This window comes from Ornithorhynchus anatinus, chromosome 10, assembly GCF_004115215.2.
Source record: "Ornithorhynchus anatinus isolate Pmale09 chromosome 10, mOrnAna1.pri.v4, whole genome shotgun sequence".
Lineage (NCBI taxonomy): Eukaryota > Metazoa > Chordata > Mammalia > Monotremata > Ornithorhynchidae > Ornithorhynchus > Ornithorhynchus anatinus.
The window spans coordinates 28,221,693-28,230,670 of NC_041737.1; the positions used below are offsets into that span (position 1 = coordinate 28,221,693).

The 8,978-nt window shown below is 38.8% G+C and overlaps 1 long non-coding RNA gene across 1 annotated transcript; it reads right to left on the minus strand.

Annotated features, from left to right (window-relative positions):
- Positions 1-1,657: 1,657 nt before the first annotated feature.
- On the minus strand, positions 1,658-8,245 carry LOC114814626. The gene is made up of 3 exons (XR_003762393.2): positions 8,153-8,245; positions 2,818-2,884; positions 1,658-2,229 (listed from the first exon to the last, which is right to left on the minus strand). It is a non-coding gene; the product is annotated as an uncharacterized LOC114814626 (long non-coding RNA).
- Between the last annotated feature and the right edge of the window lie 733 nt (positions 8,246-8,978).

The following is an 8,978-nucleotide window of genomic DNA, read 5'->3' on the forward strand; positions in this document are numbered from 1 at the left end:
TGGGAAGACATCATTAGCACAGGCGTGATTCTTATTTTGGAACTGAGTCCAATTTTGAGTGATACAGACTAAGAAAGAGAAAGTATAGAATAGTCTCAAAGATGAAAAGAGATTCAGAAAATTAAATCTATCAGGAAAGTTTTTTAAATTTGGAATTATTTTTCTGGAATGATAACTTTATAATAGTCTTCAAGGGAATGAAGGACACTATATAGGTCATGTGGATTGTCATGTTCATTTCTTCCTAAACATCAGTATAATGTTCTTCACCAAATAAGGACTCAAAACCCATCACTGATTAATGGACTTATTGATTATTAAGGATAGACAAATAGGAAACAGACAGTAGCATGAGGGTTTTCAGTTAAATAAAATCAATGTTTTCAGTTAGATAAAATCAATGCTATTCATTGAAACCTTAATGTGTGCAGAGCACTGTATTAAACATTTAGCACTGAAGTAGTATACAGATATAAGAGGAATTTCCTAAGAACAGTAGGTAAGCACTGGAACAGGATCCTGAAAGATGTGAAATCTTTTTCTCTGAAGGTCTTTAAAAAAAATCACCTGTCTGGAATAGTTTAAATGTGAACTTTGATAGATAGATGGGAGTACAACTTAATAGAGTTAGTAGACATGTTCCCTGCCCATAAGAAGCTTACAGTCTGCCCTGACTTCTTCCAGCCCACAGAAGTTTGTTTCCCATAGCGCAGTGGAAGCAGGCCAACAGTTTGGATTATGCAAGGGCTATGAGGTTGGTTCTATCCTTCCTAGTTAGGCCTAAGATTTCCCAACTTCTCCTCCAACCTGTTTGATTACCTTAGCTCTGCAACACCCACTCCTCCTCATTCCCTATTTACTACAGTGGCAGTAGGAGAAAACAGGAGGGATAGAGAGCAAAAAGAAGGAATTAAAGAGCTACAGAAGGCTAAGTGGGCCACTTCTGGTAACTTCTATGCCCTGGAAACTAAGCTCGGGGAGGTCCATTAATCAAAAACTTGGGCAAAAGCTGAGGGTTGTAGAGGCTGGAGAAGCATCACTAAAAACAGCCCTGCACACCTAATGCCAACCTTTTCTGTCACTGAACTCTTCCTATAAGTTCCCCTATAAGTTGCTGGGAGAGGTAGGCAGGAGGTAATGCTGATAGGAGCAGAGGGTGGCATTGTGTGGTATGACCCCAGCACAGTACAGTTTATCCAGCCTCCACCTCATGTCCCCTCAGTTACTTAATCTATTGCCTCGCCATTCCGGCACTCTAAACCACACAGTGCTCACTCTGGGAACACAGGACATTGTGGTGCTCCTGTGTGCCCCAAACCTACCACCCTGAGCTGTGTTTCCTTTTCCCTCCCACATCTGTGAACTCAGGTGCTGCAGAGGGACAACTGGACTGGTCATCCAGTTTACATTTTCTATCAGAGCTCTGTTCTTGTGCTTTCCTTCTACTATGAACACAACTGACTTTTACAGAGACACTTTTGGAGGAGTAGGTTGAAATTGTAAATTCCATTTTATACTTAGTTTTGTAAGCAAAACATGAATCTACTAGACAAGGGAGTTCAAGAAATATGATGGGAGAACAACAAGGTTGTGACCATAAATAGATACCATATAATGAAACCTTGAGAAAAACAGTGTCATTTATTCGATCCACATAATCTACAAGAGAAATGTATGAGAAATTCCATACTTGTGGTAATTTCAATCCAGCTCAGGTTTTCCACGAATTACCTACTGTAGGTCATCTTTTATTTACAAGTAGTCATGTATTGGAACATTAACATGAACATGAACTTGGTAACCACTCAAAAGCTGGTCCCTCTGAATTGGTACAGCTGCTACAAAGTCTTCAAATCCTACAAATATACCCTGATATTTACTTTTCATGTTTTCCTCTTGACCTTTCCAACCCTGTTGATGTGAACATTTCCAATTCCATCTTTTCGTTACATTTTACCAACTTGCCCTCAACAAGTAGACACATTCTTTAAATTCCCTTTGATACACAAAGCTATATTGATTTACTAATGTACAACCTGGGACCTTGCTTTTATGTTTCACCTCTATATCCATCCTGAGATTTTAGAAATGACATTATATGTTCTACAAGGATACTCCATAAAATGAAAAGTGAACAATTGTGAAACTATGTTGTCTGTATCACAAAAGTTGATATCTGTCTTCTCTCTTCAGTATCATTAAATTTCTAAGTCACGCTTGCCTTCCAACCTTCAGTAGGAGGAAAATCATAATTTGTTATAATTAAATTGTGAACCCCATTTGGGACAGGGATTGAGTCCAACCTGTTTACCTTGTACTTATCCCAGCACTTAGAACAGTTCTTGGCAAACAGTAAGTGTTCTCTGTTGTGAGAACAAAGACAATTACAAGATTGTGGGAGCAGTAAAACCACCACCTTGGGTAAAATGCTGAGGATGTACTTAAAATGATGTACTTTGAAGGTAAAGAAACCTTACACTACATAACCAAGAGGACAGGGCCAGCACAAGCAGTTCAGTGAAAGGGGATGAGCAACAAGGCACTTTGAAGGGGCAGAACATACAGTGAACAACAGGAAACAGTTTTCCAATGGTTCCTCTTCTTGACTCTGCCTCTTTCCTAGGCTGACCTTGACCTTGAGCATTAATTAGGGTCCAATCATGCCCCAAGCCATGTCCACGAAAAGTGCCTCAAGGGAGGTAAGTGCAGCTGATGCAGCAGCAGTGATTCTCCTCCTATCCTCCCGACACCCCTCCCTTGCACCCCACCTCCACCAAGGAGTGGCTAATGGTGGTTTACTGTAGACATCAAACTCACTTTTTGTTAGAGATCTGAAGTACATTTTGCTTTCTTGATCCAAATGCTAAAGTCATGAGCTACACTGCTGGTGAGAAGATGGAAGAAGTAGAGACTGGAACAGGAGATGGTGAACAACTATTTTTTGGTGGCAAACTAAGGGAGAATTATAAAGGAAGCATCATGCCTAGTGGATAGAACACTGTCCTGGGAGTTGGAAGGACATGGGTTCTAATCCAGGCTCTGCCACTTGTCTGCTGTTTTACCTTAGATAAGTCAATTAACTTCTCTATGCCTCAGTTGCCTCATCTATAAAATGGGGATTAACACTGTGAGCTCCATGTGGGATATGGACTACGTTCAACTTGATTAACTTATATCTACCCCAGCAATTAGTACAGTTCTGGGTCCCTAGTAAGTGCTTAACAAATACCATTAAAAAAAAGATGAAGATGATCTCACTCTTTCTTTATTGATCTCTTTTTCTTTCTCTTGCCTCTATTTCCCTTTCACCTATTGCCAATGATCATTTTCTACCCTTGATCTTTGCTTTCCAACTCATTTCTTTGATGTTTAATTTACTTACCTTTGTTCAAAACAATGCTGAAATAATTAAATTGGGAGCTATAGGTATTGCATTTCTTTTGTCAAAGTCCAAATTTCCTTTTTCTTGACAAATTGGACTCTATGGAATATTTGTATTCATTATGAATGGACTCACTAGACAAAATAATTGATTTACTTAATTAAGGTTGTATATGTTCTAAAAAGACTTTTGACATTAACTACTTAAAGAATGTGTACAGAATACAAATTAAAAAGTATTACACACCTAGATTAGGAGCTACTGAAAATGTCAAGTTGTTTTGCATAAATTAAAAATCAGTGAGTCTCTTGAGGAAACAAATATAGTATCACTTTAACAGGCTCAGTCTGAATTGATTTAGTTATGTTTTTAAGATGCATTTTGAATTCAACACTAAGGAATTTATATTTGATTAGTCATTAAAATTCACAATCCATGTCTCTAATTGTCCCCAGTGGATGGATAAAGGAAATATCCAGATTGTCCTGTAAATTTTTGAGATCAGGGATCACAGGTACCATCTCTATTGCATTATACTAGTAATAGTAAAACACTGCACTAACGCCTGGGAGAAAATAATTAAACATGGCCCCTGTCCCTTGTAGGGCTCAAAATCTAAAAGTTTAAGTGGAAAGAAGGGATTGGAGACAGACATAAAAAGTGATGAAACAATTGTACTCTCCCAAGAATTTGGTAGAGTTTCCTGCATACAGTAAGTGATTAATAATGATCATTGATTGATTGATAAGTGTTTGCAAGTAACTAGGTATGCATGTGTGTAAATGTATGCGTATCTTTATTAACTGCTTCTAAGATGATGCTACAGTGTGGTTCTAACCATTAATGTAATACTTTGGAGCCTCTACTTCTTGTTGGTCGGTGATATGTTAAGGAGCTACTTCTTGTGTCCTAACCAAAGCTATAAGATTCTGTCCTTGACTGTGATAAGTCATTTCATTTGCTCTTCTGTGTACTGTGGTAGTAGTTTGTAGTTTTAATTCTGTTTTGAAGTTCTATGGCCTCATACAAACTACGAGGCTATAGAATTTCAAAACAGAATTAAGGTCCTTAGTTTAGTGGGGTGGCATCCCATTACCGGTTCATATGTGTTCCTCATCTTGATCTGTATGTCGCATTGCAAGGTTTTGTAAACCTCTGCTCTGGTGTGAAAATAAGGAACTGCGAGATGTGGTTAATTCTTTCCAGCTTTGTTGTAAGTCTTTCTTTAATCTCTCATCAAACCAGTCTTCATGTTGTATTTTTGCTAGCCATTGTCTGGATAACTTCTTGGTGGACACTGTCTCTGACAAGTCCCCCTTATCCATAAATACCACCCCCTTTTGGGTTGCTTATTCCAAAAGCATTGACATTGCTATCCTCCTCTAGACAGATTCCTTAATTTCCAGGAATTTAACTTTTTGCCTTCTTGATGGTTTGGATGCTATTATCACTCTATTGGTACATCTCCCAAATTCACCTCTCAAGCTTATGTCTTTCATTCATCTATTCATTCATTCAATCATATTTATTGAGAGTTTACTGTGTGCACAGCACTGTACTAAGCACTTGGGAAAGTACAATACAACAAAAAACAGTGATATTCCCTGCCCACAACAAGTTTACAATCTAGAGGTGAGGAGACAGCCAGAAATACTAATCCTGCATCTCCTTTTGTCTCCATGACACGGAGAAACAGTGTGACTTAGCGGATAGAGCACAGGCCTCAGAGTCAAAATAATAATAATAATAATAATGGTACTTAAGTACTTACTATGTGCCAAGCACTGTTCTAAGCACTGGGAACGGTTCTAAGCCCTGGAAGGACCTGGGTTCTAATTCCCACTCTACCACTTGTCTGCTGTGTGACCTTTGACAAATCATTTAACTTCTCTGGGCCTCAGTTATCTAATCTATAAAATGCAGATTGAGACTTGTGAGCCCCATGCAGGACAGAGACTGTGTCCAACCTGATTAACTTGTATCTTTCCCAGTGCTTGGCACATAAGTGCTTAACAAGCACCATTATTATTATCACTATCATTATTATTTTCAGTCAGCTGTCCCAAACTCCACTAGATTATCTGCTAGAACCTGGAACTCAGCACATCTAGAATGGACCTACTCACATTTCCTCCTCAAACCCACTCCTCCTAACTCTCTCATTTCCTTAACTGTACCATCCTCCCTGTCACAGAAGCCCACAACATTTGGATCACTCTTGACTCCTCTCTATCTTTTAGCTTCAATCTACTGTCAATTCATGATAATTCTTTTTATCAGTATATCTCATATCTACCCATATATCTCATATCTACCCATCCCTTTTGATCAATTATATTTATTGAGCACTGTATTAAGTGCTTGGGAGAGTACAATATAACAAAATTTGCAGATTCATTCCCTGCCCATAATGAGACTACAGACTAGAGGGGAAAGATATTAATATTAATATGAATAAAACTCAAAGAGATATCACCTTAGTCCTAGCTCTTGTCATATAGTGGTTAGAATTTTCTATCAGGTGCATCACCGACCTTCTTGCTTGCAGCCATTCTGATTCACAGTATACAATGTTTCACAGAGTATCTTCTTGAGGTATTGTTTGGAACAAACCTCTCCACTCCTCAAAAGCCTCCATTGATTTTCCAATTTTCAGTAAACCAAACAAATTTCCTCACAATCAGCTCAAGATCCTGATCCCTATGTCCTGAAATCATCCTCTTGTCTCCCTGAAAGGAGGAAGAGGGTGAGCAGGAGAAGAAGAGGGAGGAAGAAGAGGAAGTAGTTGTGGAGGAGGAGGTGTTAGAGGAAGAGGAGAAATGAAGTATTGGTTGAGTACAGCAGAGAATGCAGGGTGAGGGGTAGGATAAGGAGGAAGTAGAGGAGAAAAAAGATAGAGGAAGAAGAGGGGTAGATGGGAAAGAAGAGGGGAAAAATGAAAGAGCATGGGGAGGAGAAAAGTAAGCATGCAAAGGAGGAGAAAGAAGAAGAAAAAGAATAGGAACAGGAGAAATAGTAGAGGAATCTTCTCATTTTATGTGTGTGTATATATATAAATGCATACACATATATTTGTTAAGCCCTTACTATGTTCCAGACACTTTAGTAAACAATGGGATAGATACAAGCTAATCAGGATGGAAACAATCCCGGGCTTGCAGACTTAATCCCCATTTTACAGATAAGGTAGCTGAGGCTCAGAGAAATTAACTGATTTGCCCAGGGTCACACAGAAGACATGGCAGAGTCAGGATTAGAAACCAGGTTCTTCTGACTCCCGGGCCGGTGCTCTATCCACTAGGCCGTGCTGCTTTTCAATTCTCTCAATGCACTCTCAACATAATGACTAACAGCATGGGTTACCTTGAGGAAAGTTCCTTTGAGGTTTTGTTTAATACGGTGTAAAATAAGCAAAATACCAATTTGGAAAGCTACCTGTGAGGGTGGGAAAGAGGCACATCATAGTGGTGCTTGGAAGGGGTGTAGGTGAGATCAGAGATCATATACATTCCGTTATAAAATTGCATCTTTTGCATGCCAGTTTAATAAGTGGAGGCTGTCTGCTCATTTTTACGGTCCCAGCTTTCATCAGCATAGTCAATATTAGCCTGAATTGATTCATTGATTTAAGTCTGTCAAATATTAAGAAATAGCAGAACATTAACACTGGGAGTCTTTGTATTTGAACGAACCTGCTATGCTATAATAAATGCAAGCAAATATTTGAAAACCCATCTGTTAGAGGGAAAGTAGTTCAGTAAGACCTTGGTCACAGTACATTTACTGTTTTATGATGTATCAAAGACAGGCATTTCTGTTAATCTTCTTATATTAACCTGAGAAATAAAATGAGTGGCTATTAAAATGTGGCCCTAGGGGTTTGGACAAGAATGAAGTGAAGGCCATCTAATAGCAGAGTTCGAATGAATATGAGAAAAATAATGAAAAAAAATTTAAGCTCAAACTCAACTCACATCAAAAATGCAGGTAATAAGAATGATCTAAATCATATTTGCTATTGACTTTAGCACCTGCAAGATCACCAGGGGATTTCATAGCATCTGCAGACTACTAGAAAGCTCATACCTAAGGTCTGCAAATTAAATCCAGATTGGATGTTCCACAATCAGTGGCTCAAGCAACATTTTTTATTGAGCATCTATTATGTGCCAAACACTATACTATGCACTAAGAACTAATAGAGATAAAAGACACAATCCCTGCTCTCAAATGGATAGCAATATAATGAGGAAGACAAACTCTTAATTGTTTAATAAGGAAGAAACACGGGAAGATGGAATAAACAACTGCTTAATTAGCAGACTGCATAAGTCAGTATGTACACATGATCACAAGAGCCTGTGAGTACCTTATTGCTAAGTTGTTATCTCACAGCAGGGGAAAATGAATCACTGAACATCTACAGGACTCCTCGACTGGATATAAACTGCGTTTGTGGTTTGTTAATCTATGACTCCTGCAGCAAATGAAAGGTTTTCCGCTAACCCTTGTTGCTCAAATTGCCCCACCAGATTTTAAGCTCCCATTAAGCTGTAAACTTCTCAGGGCAGGAATTGTACCTACCAACTCTCTATTGTACTCTCCCAAACTCTTACTGTTCTGCACACAGTCAGCTCTCAACAGATATCATTGATTAACTAACTGCTTCCAATTAAAACATTAACTTGCAATTTCCCCCTCTCACCTCCTGCCCTGATTGATTTCCCCAGACTGGATCTGCTTGTTGGGAAAATATGTCTGTTGAGTTACCTGCACCAGTGACACAACACCACTCTGGGTTTGAACATGGGAAGGTGTGTACAGCAGGTAACTCAGCATCTACTCTGTTTCTTCTCATAACTGCAAGCACTCTGTTTCCCAGGTCTCAAGGCTTCCATCCTGTGCAATTTCTGCAGCAAAAATAGAAATTGAAGGAGGTTAGGAAGAGCTGTGGGAGAGCAGTTTGGATACAATCAGGAGGGTGTACTAACTGAGTTATGCTATACTTATACTAACCCCTCTAAACTCATCTGCTAGACTGTAAGATCCTTGTGGGCAGGGAACATGCCTATTTATTGTTGTACTGTACTCTCCCAAGCAATTACTGTGCTCTGCAGAGAGTAAGTGCTCAAATAATATGACAATGAATGAATAACCATCCTCTGGTAACAGACTCTCCTCCTCCAGTATATTTTGTTCAGACTCCTATTTGCTTGGAAAGACAGGGAAAGAATTTGCAAGATCTAACTGGCTTTGAATCTTGCTGCCATAGAAGGTTGACATATGGTCTGTGAGCCTGCCAGAGATCCTTTTGAGGCCACAGAGCAACACAACCCATTCATTATGTCAGCAGATGGTTATGGGAATAACTTCATAATGTGCTTTAGCTACAAAGAATAAAGGCATCTAATTCATGACCTTGTAATTAGGATTTTCTATTGTTTACTAACTTCAAAGCCTCATTCAAAAGTAAAAGTTAATGCAAATTCCTTCTAGGTAATACATATAAATATAATACATATAAATATGAATATATTATGGTATTTAATAGGGGCTTATTATGTGCCACTCAACTTACTAAGAGTTAGGGTAGATA